This window comes from Hipposideros armiger, unplaced genomic scaffold (genome assembly GCF_001890085.2).
Source record: "Hipposideros armiger isolate ML-2016 unplaced genomic scaffold, ASM189008v1 scaffold_429, whole genome shotgun sequence".
NCBI classification, from domain to species: domain Eukaryota; kingdom Metazoa; phylum Chordata; class Mammalia; order Chiroptera; family Hipposideridae; genus Hipposideros; species Hipposideros armiger.
The window spans coordinates 862,856-876,991 of NW_017731779.1; positions in this window are offsets into that span (position 1 = coordinate 862,856).

A 14,136-nucleotide genomic window follows, 5' to 3' on the forward strand; every position below is an offset into this window, starting at 1 on the left:
GCTCTTTGCTGAATAGAGTAACCTTGGTTGTAGGTCCTTGCTTTCCATCACTTTGAATATTTTGTGCCAATCATTTCTGGCCTGCAAAGTTTCTGTTGAGAAATCAGCTGACAATCTTATGGGAGCTCCCTTATGAGTCACTAGTTGCCTTTCTCTTGCTGCTTCTAGGATTCTCTTTGTCTTTAACCTTTACCATTCTAATTATAATGTGTCTTGATGTGCACCTGTTTGGGTTCATCTTGTTTGGCACTCCCTGGGCTTTCTGGACTTGTATGTCTATTTCCTTCACCAGGTTAGGAAAGCATTCAGTCATTATTTCTTCAAATATGCTCTCAATCCCTAGCTTTCTCTTTTCACCTTTTGGTACTTTTATGATGTGAATGTTGTTACACTTGATGTTGTCCCAGAGGTCTCTTAAACTACCCTCATTTTTTTGGATTCTGTTTTCTTTTTGCTGTTCTAAACTGGGTGTTTTCTGCTACCTTCTCATCCAAATCACTGATTCAGTCCTTTGCTTCATCTAGTCTGCTGATGATGCCTTCTAGTGCATTCTTTATTTCAGTTATTGTATTTTTTACTTCTGACTGGTTATTTTTGTGTGTGGTTTGTATGTCCTTTTAATGCTTGCAACCTCTTTGTTGAAGTTCTCACTAAGTTCCTTGAGCATCCTTATAACTATTGTTTTGAACTCTCTCTGGTACCATGCTTCCCCGAAAATAAGACCAGGTCTTATATTAATTTTTGCTCCAACAATCTTCATTTATTCATTTATTTATGTACAAAAATCTACATTTATTCAAACAGTCATGTCTGGCTGACAATCTTAACTGGGGTTTATGTTTGGGGTAGGGCTTATATTATGAGCATCCTGAAAAATGGTGCTAGGGCTTATTTTCTAGGAAGGTCTTATTTTCAGGGAAACATGGTAGGTTGCTTGCCTCCATTTTCTTTAATTCTTTTTCTGGATTTTTTTCCTGTTCTTTCATTTGGGATGCATTTCTTTGGTTCCTCATTTTGGGTGCCTCTTTGTTTCTATGCATTAGGTAGATCTGCTATGTCTCCCAGTCATGGCCAGGTGGTCTAATGTAGTAGGTGTCCTGTGGAGCCCAGTGGCACAGTGTTTCTGGTCACCTGAGCTGGGTGCTCCAGGAGGGCCCCTTGTGTGGATTGTGTGTGCTCTCCTGTTTTAGTTGAACCTTGATTGCTATTGGCATGTCAGTGGGTGGGATTCACCCTCAGGCTGATTGGCTGTGGAATTTGGCTACATCCATAGCTTATGCGCTGCTATGCAAGAGGCTTACACCACTGAGTGGAATTTGCCCCAGTGGGCTCTGGTGTCTCTTGAGACCACCTTTTTGTGTGCCACTTGTAGGGCTCATTGGGCAGTGCTCTGCTATAGTCTGAAGCCAACCTCCAAGTATGTTGGTTCTGGGTCTCCTTGAGAGGGGCTCCGGTGCGAGCCCAGGTCACCCACTGCCTGTGAGTGGCCAGGGGCACCTGGTAGGAGCTACAAAGCAATCTGTGGTAGTTCGCTGCCTGTGCTAAACCTGAAGGCTTATGGGAGAGGCCACAGTGCAAACTGAGGATGGCTGACACAAGTACCAGGCCTGGGGGAGCTCTGCAAAAAGTCAGGACACCCAGAGGTCTGCTGCCACCTGCCAGCTCCCTTAAGGTTCATCCATTGATAAAGCCTCATGTGGTATATGAGTTGCATGAGGCATGTCCTCAGGGAGTCACCAGAGTAGGAAGAGGTCACCATGTTAATGTAGCCTCTGGTGTTGGTGTCAGTGCTGAGCCTGGAACTACTCAGCAAAAGTCTCAGAGCACACCCAGGCCAGTTGCCACCCACCTAGGGCTCGTGGACTCTGACAGTTTTCCAAGAAAGTGTACAATGAGGGCGGGGCTGGCTGCTTGCGCAGCAAGTGCCTCCAGCTTGCACAAATAGCTGCATTGAAAATATTGGGTAATTACTGTTTTTGTTTCCAGCAATGGGGCCTTGGTGACAATTTAGGGGGAGATAAGAAAAACTCTGTTAAATAAGTTGTACTTCCATGGAACTGAATTACTAAATCAGTTCATAATGATCTTAAACTATGAGCTTTCTTCCTCTACACAGGGGAAACACTTTTTAGGCCAAACAGGTGGTATGTCATGGTGTGTCAGCTGAGGCTCATTTAAAAATTCCTAAGTGTTTGCTTAAAAAATGTTGCAGAGTAACTACTCTGTAAATAAAAAGGGAAGACTATCATGGTATTGCAGCAGAACGTAGAAGCATATTTAGTTTTTATCTTTCCTGTGTTTAACTTGGCAAAACACTTCTGTTTGAGGATTCCATTTAACTGCAATGTTCTGACCTTAGGGAACAGCTCCTTTCGGTTTAAGCAACACTAAGTCATTTTTGTTTGGTTTTCTTGTGTGGTTCTTTGAGAAATAGGCCTCCATCTGGAAAAAGAAAAGTCCTATTGAGTATTAAATTACAAATACATGTGGAGGGAGGAAATAGGAGTAACTTTAGTTGATCCTAATATAGTCCAAGCACTGTGCTAGTTGTTTACAATCATTTTCTTATTTCACCTTCTCAGGAGCCCAATTTCAGAGATATGTTAGCCCCATTTTACAGGCAATGAGACCAAAGTACAGAGCAGTATGAAGTCCTGTTCATACTGCATAAATTAACATTAGAACCATGATCTCTCTAGTACCAAAATATATGTTCTTTGCTGTTCATCATCCTTCCGTGAATATGGAGGTCTGACACAAAAGCAACAGTCTATGGCTATTTTTATTAATTAGTTCTTTGGTTTCTGGAATGGTCTTGTACTAATATGGTTGGCAGCTGAGTCCATAAAAATGCCATCTTTCTCTTGAGATTCATTGTGTTAGGAAAGATTTGATCATACTGTGTACTTTAAGCAGAACTCGAATATTTTGGTCTTTGATACATTTGACATTTCACAATACTGACATCTCTTTGGACTCTAGCCTTTTTGTTTTTTATTTTTTAAAAGATTTTTATTGGGGAATTGGGGGGATGGGAACAGTGCGGGGGGAATTAGGGGAAGGGGAACAGACAAGTTGCTGTCGTTTTGTTCCTCAGTCTAGTTGTGGAGGGCGTTGCTTCACTGGCCCAATTTGGCACCATCATTGCACTCTTCCTGGGTGAGGCAGATCAGTCGCCGGCTTCTGGACAGCTGCTCACTGCGGCTGCTGGCTGCTCACGCTGGCTGCTGGCTACACACGGTAGCCCATGGCAACCCACTGCCACAGGAGCTGCAGCCTACGCCTCCGTCGCCGGCGACTCACAGCAGCCCTTATGCATGTTAATATTTGAGAATCTTTGAGCTAGAGGTACAGAGCAGTAAGTAGCAGGGGGGAACAAACCAGTCATGGAAGCTTGACTGTTATATACTTAATAAAAACTTATTGAAAGTGCTGGATACTGTGTTACGTGCTGGTAATACAGAGATGAACAGATGGAGTATCTTTAGTAATGGGTTAAAGGAAAAAAATGCGTTTGGTTGGAGTTGTGTTCAGTTTGAGGAATCTAAGGTGCAGCTACATGGTGGTGTTGCACAGGCAATAGGAAGCACAAATGGACTATAACTCAGGAAATAGATCTGGTCTATAGAGTTACCAGCCCCTAAAGGATTAGCTAAAACCCTGGGAGGTGATAGTCTTGGGTGGGTTGGGATTGGGTTGGTGGTGGCAATGTGAAGTGAGGAACAAGAGGATCAAGTGCCTGGATGCCTTGTTAACCATGTCCTCCTCAACCAACTGTTCTGACTACCTACTATTTACCCTGCTAGTGAAGGGGGATCCACGCCTTAAAAAGTATGAGATGGCTGAACACACAACACCTGACATGGTCAGATAAGATTGACAGCAGTTAGTCACATATACTCACAGCCTGGGGGGGAAGAGGACACCACATGACATGCAGGGCCATGTGGGGATTGCTCTTGGGAGCAGAGTGAACCAACAGGGGCTGTGGGAGGCAGGCTTTGTAATGGCAATAGAGTGAGGAGACCCTTGACTCCTGCTGGAGGTTTGTTTGGGTTGGCAGAGAAATGAAAGCTATTATGTTGAGGACCAGGACGGCCACAGCTTGTGTGGATGATAGGCGAGCTAGCTGGGTGGGAAGCAAAGGAGTTCATGGTAGGCCTTTGGGGATCTGTGAGGCTTAAAGATGTCAAGGCAACACATGGAATTTCAGATTTTACAATTCATCAGCATACACGGGAAATCCACTTCAACAGCCTACTTTTTAAGGGAGCTTCTCTGGACAAAAGGTTTCTTGTTCTCTTTTGCTTTTCATCCAACAGCCTGATTCATTCATTCATTCTCTCTCTCTCTCTCTCTCTCTCTCTCTCTCACTCACACACACACACACACACACACACACACACATCCATTTGTACTGACAATAGATTTGGATAGTCCTCCTGGCTGTGAATTCAGCTGGCAGTCAGATTCCACCCCAGGGCCTTAGGCTATAGAGAAAAGTGCCCTGTGTGCCCATACTTGGCATCCCCAGGCTGGGTCTGGAGCCCTAAGCCCTTGCTTATCTGGAAAAGTGGGCCAAGTATATGTATATAGGAACACAAATATTTGAGAAAGTAGGGAGAAAAAAAGAGCCTGTATAGCAGCCAAGAAGAGTGGTGAGAGAAGTTGAAAGAGAAGCAGGGGAGTTGTATTATGGAAACCAAGTTAAAAGAGATATCCAATAAGAATGGTGTGGTTGAGGGCCAGCCGAGTGGCGCGATCGTTAAGAACTGGCTTGGGACGCCAGAGGGCCCTGGTTTGGATCCCACATATGAGGGCCAGTGACACTGCCCTCCACAGCTAAGATGCTGAACAACAGCTCAACCTGGAGCTGGGCAGCCGTGAGTCGCTGGCGACGGCGGAGGCTGCAGCCCCTGTGGCAGTGGGTTGCCATGGACTAGCGTGAGCGGCCAGCAGCCTCAGTGAGCGGCCGTCCAGAAGCCGGTGACTGATCTGCCTCGCCCGGGAAGAGCGCAATGATGGTGCCAACTTGGGCCAGTGAAGCAACGTCCTCCACAACTAGACTGAAGAACAAAACGACAGCAACTTGTCTGTTCCTCTTCCCCCAATTCCCCAATTAAAAAAAAAAATCTTTAAAAAAAAAGAATGGTGTGGTTGAGAAGGGCACATGCAGCTGGGAGTCCCAGAAGTGGATGGAAAAGTGAGTATTGGATTTGTCATTTAGGAGGTATTCGTGCTACCTTGTTAGAGCAGATTTGATAGAATGTGTGTGTGAGTGTGTGTCTGTAGATATGTGTGGGGAAAGGGTAGGAGAAAGATAGAGGAAGCCATGTAACAGCAAGTTCAGAGGGAATGGATACTGAAATATTTTGGGGAGAAATTATGTCCTTTAAATACTCCAGTAACAACAAAAAAATTAGTGGGGTTGGATTGGGGAATAAATGAAATAAAAACAGATGAACCTTGATAATTGGTGGAACTATCTGATAGGCCTCACTAGTCTATTACTAGACTATTTTCTTTAGTTTGTGATTTGCCTGAAAAGGTTCATAATTAAAGTCTACATGTTTCCTGTGGACTAGAAGGGGCCAGGTAAGAGAGAAAGCCATCATGGGGACATTTGTGAGGGAGCAAGGAAACTTCAGTAGAAAGGGGATGGTGTACATGCCAATGTCAAGAGGCTGAAGAAGAAAATATAATGTGTTTCAACCTTCCTAACCCTACTGCCTCTGCAGGAAAATAGCAGGAGAGAGGAGCCCAGCAGGGGATCTAAAGGGTCCCTTGAGAGAAAGTATCTACTTTAGTCATCTGCCAGGGCAATTCAGGGTTATCAATTTTAATTGCCTGCTAAGCCTGGCAAGCTCAAGCCACCCAAGTAATAAAGAATTGTCTTATCCTATTACCTCTCCTGTTTTCCTTTTGCCTCTGCTTCCCACTTCCCTGCCCAACTTCAATTCCTATAGGAGCTAATCTTCAGGTAGCAAATAAGAGAGAATGTGAGCAAAAGGTCCAAGCCCCCTTCCTCATTGCAGGATTCCAGCCTGAAGCAGGACTAAGGGTAGGGAAGGGAGGATAGGGATACGGAGAAGATTTGATGCTAAGTTAATTTCAGAGGTTTGATTCTTTTATGGAACTGGGCATTGTAATTTTTTTTTATTAAAGTTTATTGGGGTGACAATTGTTAGCAAAGTTACATTATTGAATTGAGACTGTTTTTGCAGCTTATATGACAATAGTACTGTTTATTACTTAAGAATGAGTAGAAAAGTGTAAGATACAGGAGATAAATCAAATGATGGAAAACAATAATGTTTGGAGAACTAACTATGCATCAAGGCTGTGGGCCGTATAAGTTATTTTTCTAACTGTATTTCCATATCACGGTCCCCATGTCAGCTCATGCTCAACCTGTCCCAACAAACTCATTCTCTTCCTTTTCACTAATTCCTATTTACAACCTCATTTTTGTTTCTGACAGCATCATTTCCCTAGTCTCTCAGGTTCGAAATCTAAGGGTGAATCTAGATTCTTTAGGCAGCAAGTCTATTGATTTTTCCTTTTCATTAGATTCCCTGGCTCTACCACTCACTGACTGTGAAGCCTGGCACAAGGTAAATCGATGTATTTTGGGATGCTCAGTGCCTACAATCCACTTCTCTGCTGTTTCCACTGGAAGCCACTGATTGAAGGTGTTCATATTGATACTATGTGAATGTGACCCCATGGCCACAGCAGACAAGACCATCAATCAAGAACAGCTTGATAGGCAGATATGCTGGGACAATCTGATTCCCTCTCATGAATGTGAACAAATACCAGTTTGGGGTTTTTTTGTTTTATTATTTTTTATTTTTATTGGGGAACAGCCATGGTCATTGGTTACACATTGCTTTCTTGCTATAATGGCATAATTGACTGTTTAAGAATGGCGCAGCTCACAGTGGCCTATGTGGGGATTGAACTGGCAACCTTGGTGTTATCAGCACCATGCTCTAACCAACTGAGCTAACCAGTCACCCCAATACCAGTTTTTTTGTTGAACAATTTCGAGAAGGTTTTTATTCTTAGTGACCAAACCAGCTCTGAAGGGAACAGACTCAATATTTAATCACTCTTAGCTTTATTCTTCATATTTGTAACATTTAATTACTGCTTCATCTCTTATACTAGTAGTGCCATTCTAGGCAATTTACTACTTCTAAGCAGTGTCATTTTAAAAAATTGAGGTGTAATCCACATACCATAAAATTTATTCTTTTAAACTGCACAATTCAGATGTTTTTTATCATATTTACAATATTGTGCAACCATCACCATTATCAAACTCCAGCACATTTTCATCACCCCAGAAAGAAACTCCATATCTGTTAGCATACCTTCTCATTCTCTTCTCCCCATCACTGGAAACTAATCTACATTCTGTCTTTATGGATTTGCTTATTCTAGATATTTCATATAAATGAAACCACACAGCATGTGGCCTTATTTTATTTTATTTTATTTTAAGATTTTATTGGGGAATTGGGGGAGAGAACAGTGTTGGGGAATCAGGGAAGGGGAACAGACAAGTTGCTATCCCTTGGTTCTTCAGTCTAGTTGTGGAGGATGTCGCTTCACTGGCCCATGTTGGTATTGTGATCATTGCGCTCTTCCCAGCTGAGGCAGATCAGTTGCTGGCCATTGGATGGCTGCTCACAGTGTCTCACAGCAGCTCACTGCAGACCCACTGCTGCCTACGGCATCGCCGGCGACTCACGGCAGCCCAGCTCCAGGTTGAGCTGTTGTTCACCATCTTAGCTGTAGAGGGCAGCGTCACAGGCCCATGTGGTTGAGCTGTTGTTCACCATCTTAGCTGTAGAGGGCAGCATCACAGGCCCATGTGGGATCCAAACCGGTGGCCCTGCTGCTCAGAGCTCGCGCTCCCACGCCAACTCTTAACCAACAAGCCACTCAGCTGGCCCAACATGTGGCCTTTTGTGTCTAGCTTCTTTCACTTAGCACAATGCTTTCAAAGTTCATCCATGTTGTAGCATGTATCAGTACTTCATTCTTTTTAGAGTTAATAATGTTCCATTGTATGGATATTATCAGTTGATGCATATTTAGGTTGTTTCAATTTTTTGGCTATTATAAACAATGTTGCTATGAACACCTGTGTACAAGTTTTTCTGTAAATATATATTTTCATTTCTTTTTGGTATATACTTATAAGTAGAATTTTGGGGTCAAATAACTCTTTAACTTTTTAAGGAACCGGCCAACTGTTTTCCACCTTGATTGTACCATTTTACCTTCACACAAACATTGTATGAAGGTCCCAATTTCTCCACATCCTTGCCAACACCTGTTTTCTTTCTTTCTTCCTTTTTTCTTTCTTTCTTTCTTTCTTTTTCTTTCTTTCTTTCTTTTCTTTCTATCCTTCCTGGTATGTATGAAGTGGTATCTCATTGTGGTTTTGTTAATATTCTTTTCAAGTAATTAATTTTATTTTTAAAATGGAAATAACTATTACATTTCTATCTTTGCTCATTGTAATGCATTTAGATAATGCAAACAGCTATCAAGATGAAAATGAAAATTTTCCATAACTTCATTCACCCAGTGATAGTCACTGTTAAATTTTGAGGGAAATTCTTGGAAAATGCCTACAATTCTCACCTCCTACCTCCTATTTACACAATCTTCAGATAATTGCTTAAAAACAGTTTTATTGAGTCAAGTGCTTCTGCCATCCAGGCTATGCCTTAGGAGAAAAGGAAAAACTATTGAGTGCCTATGAAATGCCAGGCACAGTATTACCTTATTTAATTCAAAACAACTTATTATCATTCCACTGCATAGACTGAAATGGAAGCTGTAAGATGTTAAAAGTAACTTACTAATAAAACTAAAGTCATGATTTGCCAACCCAAGAATGGCAACTGAAAAACTGATTTTTTTAAAAAGATTTTTATTGGGGAATTGGGGGGATGGGAACAGTGCTGGGGAATTGGGGGAAGAGGAACAGACAAGTTGCTGTCGTTTTGTTCTTCAATCTAGTTGTGGAGGCTGTTGCTTCACTGGCCCAAGTTGGCACCATCATTGCGCTCTTCCCGGGCGAGGCAGATCAGTCACCGGCTTCTGGACGGCCGCTCACTGCGGCTGCTGGCCGCTCATGCTGGCTGCTGGCTGCTCATGCTGGCTGCTGGCTTCACACGGTAGCCCATGGCAACCCACTGCCACAGGGGCTGCAGCCTATGCCGTTGCCGACGACTCTAGGCAGCCCAGCTCCATGTTGAGCTGTTGTTCAGCATCTTAGCTGTGGAGGGCAGCGTCACTGGCCCTCATATGTGGGATCCGAACCAGGGCCCTCTGGCATCCCAAGCGAGTTCTTAACTATCGCGCCACTCGACTGGCCCAAAAAACTGATTTTTAAAAAATTTTAAGGGCCGGCTGAGTGGCTCAGTTGGTTAAGAGCTCACTCAAGAGTTTGAGCTCTGAGCAACAGTAGTTCGAGTCTAGCCCGAGCTGAGCAGCTGCTGAGCTGCCAATAGGTAGCAGGATGGCTCAGCTAAAAAAAAAAAAAAATTTTAACATGCAACATCACTTGGTGAGTTATGTCTTCATTCTATTACAGTTTTTTATTAATTCAGTTAATTATTTTAAATGATTAGTGGTGAATAATATAAGGACAATTCAATAACGAACTGAATAACAGAAAACACATTTCAAAAATGCAGTTATTAACTATTAATACTGTGGATCTATTAAATACATTTAAAAATTCTAGCAGTTTTATTGAAAAATAATGGACAGCCAATAAAGTGCATATATTTAAGATGGACTATTTGATAAGCTTTGAAATATAAATACATCTGAGGAACCATTATGATAGTCAAGACAGTGAACAAATCAATTATTCTCAGAAGTTTCCTCATGCCTCTCTGTAATTACCCCTTTCCTCACCACCCCTATACACTCCCATCCCAAAACAACCACTGATATTGTTTTAATCACTACAAATCGTTTGCATGTTCTAAAGTTTTTATAAATAGAATCATGTCGTATGCACTCTTTTGTTTTTAATTTGGTTTCTTTCACTCAGCTTAGTTATTTTGACAGTCATCCATGTTGTAGTGTATGTTAATAGTTTGTTCTTTTTTTTTTTATTGGTGAGGAGTAATTTCATTGTATAGATATACTGTAATTTGTTCATCTATTCACCAGCGGATAGACATTTGGGTTGTTTCCAGTTTGGGGCTATTCCAAACAAAACAGGTATAAACATTCATGTATAAATCTTTGTATGGAGACACAAAGATAATATGGTAAATACCTAAGGGTGGAATGGCTAGATTATATCATAGATAGTATGTGTATTTATTTTTTATTTTTTTATTTTTAAAGATTTTTATTGGGGAACTGGGGGATGGGAATAGCGCTGGGGAATTGGGAGAAGGGGAACAGACAAGTTGCTGTCCTTTTGTTCTTCAGTCTAGTTGCGGAGGATGTTGCTTCACTGGCCCAAGTTGGCAACATCATTGCGCTCTTCCCGGGAGAGGCAGATCAGTCGCCGGCTTCTGGACGGCAGCTCACTGTGGCTCTTGGCAGCTCACATTGGCTGCCAGCAACTCACGCTGTCTGCTGGCTACACACGGTAGCCCATGGCAACCCACTGCAACAGGGGCTGCAGCCTACACTGTAGCCAGCTTGGAGACTCACGGCAGCCCAGCTCCAGGTTGAGCTGTTGTTCAGCATCTTAGCTGTAGAGGGCAGTGTCGCTGGCCCCCATATGTGGGATCCGAACCGGGGTCCTCTGGCGTCCCACGCCAGCTCTTAACCAACGCGCCACTCGGCCGACCCTGTTTAGTTATTTTAAAAATATTTTATAAAAATAGTGTTATTGAGGTATAATTCACATACCTTATAATCCACCCACTTTCAGTATACAAGTCAATGAATTTCAATTAATTTGCAGAGTTGTATAACCATAAGTCAATTTTAGAAAATTTTTGTCACCTCAAAAAGACCCTTGTCTCTATTTGCAGTTACTCCCTGCTCCTACCCTTAGCTCTAGGCAGCTACTAATCTACTTTCTGTTTCTACAGATTTGCTGTTTCTGGGCATTTCATGTAAATAGAATCATATAATATGTAATGTTTTGCATCTGGCTTGTTTCATTTTATATAATGCCTTTGAGATTCATGCATGTTATAGTATGTATAAGTACCTTGTTCTTTTTTACTGCTGAATGGTATTTAATTTTATGCATAATACCATATTTTGTTTATCCATTCATCAGTTGATGGACATTTGGGTTGTTTCCCAGTAATTGGATGTTATGAATAATTCCCCTAAAAACACATGCCTTTAAGAGGCTATGTGTTTAATTTCTCTTGGAGATAGATTCTTAAAGAAATTGTTGGGTTGTAAGGCAAATTTATTTTTAACTTTTTTAAACAACTGCTGAACTATTTCCAAAGCAACTGTACAAGGTTACATTATCACAGCAATATATGAGAGTTCCAGTCCCTTTGTATCTTTACCAACACTTGTTATTGTTTGTCTTTTGATTATAGACATTTTAGTGGTGTACAGTTGTTTCTAATTGTGGTTTTAACTTGTATTTCCTTAATAACTTCAGATAATAAGCATCTTTTCAGGTGGTTGTCATCTACACATCTTCTTTGATGAGGTGTCTATTCAAATATTTTGTCCAATTTAAAAAGTTGGGTTGTTTGTTTTCTTAATATTAAGTTTTGAGAGTTCTTTATATATTCTGGATACAAATCTTTCATAAGATATATGTTTTGCAAATATTTTCTCAGTCTGTGGCTTGTCTTTTTAATCTTTTAACAGTGTCTTTCTAAAAGCAGAAGTTTTTAATTTTGATGAATTCCAATTTATTGATTCTTTTTCTTTTATGGATTATGTTTTTGATATCATATATAAGAAATCTTTGCCCAATCCAATATCACAAAGATTTTCTCCTATGTTTTCATATAGAAGGTTTATAGTTTTCTTTAATATGTTTTTAGTTTTTTGATTTTTAAAAAATTTTTATTGGGGAACAGTGTATTTTGCCAGGACCCATCAGCTCCAAGTCAAGCAGTTGTTTATGTCTAGTTGTGGAGGGCACAACTCAGCGGCCCATGTGGGGATCGAACCTGCAACCTTGATGCTATGAGCACTGCGCTCTAACCAACTGAGTTAACCAACTGCCCCTAGAAGATTTATAGTCTTTAGGGTTTAGTTTTTAGGTCTGTGATCCATCTTGAGTTAATTTTAATATATGAAGCAAGGTATAGATTGAAGTTCAGTTTTTTGTTTTGTTGTTGTTTTGTTTTTTTGTTTTTTGCATGTAGATATCTAATTGTTCTATCACCATCTGTTGAAAAAATTATTCTTTCTCCACTGAATTGCCTTTATACCTTTGTAAGTAATTAGTTGTTATATATGACTAAGTCTATTTCTGAACTCTCTATGCTGTTCCACTGATGTATTTGTCTATCTTTATGGAAACACTGACCACATAAATGTAACTTCATAGTAAGTCTCGAAAGCAAGTAGTAAAGACCTCTAGTGTTCTTTTTCAAAATTGTTTTGGCTATTCTATGTCCTTTTCATTTCCATGTAAATTTAAAAATCAGCTTGGGATTTTGATTGGGATTGTACCAAACCTATATATAAACTTGGGGAATATGTACATCTTAATTATATTGGGTCTTCTGACCCATGAACAAGGTATATCTCTCCATTTATTTAGTTCTTTATTTATAATTTCTCTATGTTGAGTTTGGTAGTTTTTGGTGTATAGGACTTGCAGTTTGTCAGATTTATCCCTAAATATTTAAAAATTTTTGATTGTACTATAATGGTATTTAAAATTTTTCAATTTCCAATTGTCTTTTGTTATATAGAAATACAATTGATTTTCGTGTATTGATCTTGTAGCATCCTGCATTCATGCTAAACTCATTGATTAGTTCTATTAGCTTCTTTGTAGATTCCATCATATTTTCTACATGGATGGTCATGTTGTTTTAAACTAAAGGCAGTTGTACTTTTTCTTTTCCAATCTGGATTATTTATTTTTTTGTCTTGCCTTATTGCAATGATTAGAACCACCAGTAAAATGCTGGATAGAAGTGGTGAGAGTAGACATTCTTTTATTGTTCTTGATCTTATTTAGGCTTTTTCTAGTTAGTCTTTCACTATTCATTGTGATGTTAGCTGTAAGTTTTCTTTGGTCTATGACCTTTATCATGCTGAGGAAGTTCCTTTCTATTCCTAGTTTATTGAGTACTTTTATCAGGCATGGATGTTAGATTTTATCAACTCCTTTTTCTGCATCTATTGAGATGATAATATTGTTTTTTTATTTTAGTTTGTTAAAATGGTAAATTACATTAACTGATGTGTGAATATTAGACCAATTTTGTATTCTGGGATAAACCCTACTTGGTCATGATGTATTTTATATCCTTTTAATATACATATCCTTTATACATATTATATGACTTTTTTCAATATTATTGGGTTTCATTTGCTAAAATTTTATTTAGAATTCCTGTGTCTGTGTTCATGAAAAATATTCATCTGTAGTTTTCTTTTCTTGTAAGAACTTTGGTTTTGATATCAATGTAATTCTTGCCTCATAGCATGAGTCCAATATAATTCACTCCTCTTCAATGTTTTGACAGTTTGTTTACAACTGATATTATTTGTTCCTTACATGTTTAGAAGAATTCACCAATAAAGACTGATTTTTTTTCATGAAAACATTTTAAACTACAAATTCACTTTTAAAAATTGTATATAGGGCTATTCATGTTATCTGTTTCTTCTTGAGTAAGTTCTTGATAGTTTGTGCCCTTCAAGGAATTTGTCTGTTTTCATGAAAATTGTCAAAATATTGTTACTAATAGTCCATTTTAATATCTTTAGAATTTATAGTGATGCCAACTCTGTTATTAATATTAGTATTTGTATCATCTCTTTATTTCCTGATCACTCTGGCTAAAGGCTTATAAATTTTATTGATTTTTCTCCAATATCCAGTTTTGGTTTCATTGATTTCTCTATTGTTTTTCTGACTATTGAATAATAATAAATTATTACATAATTTTTTAGTTATTCCATTCCTGTATCTTA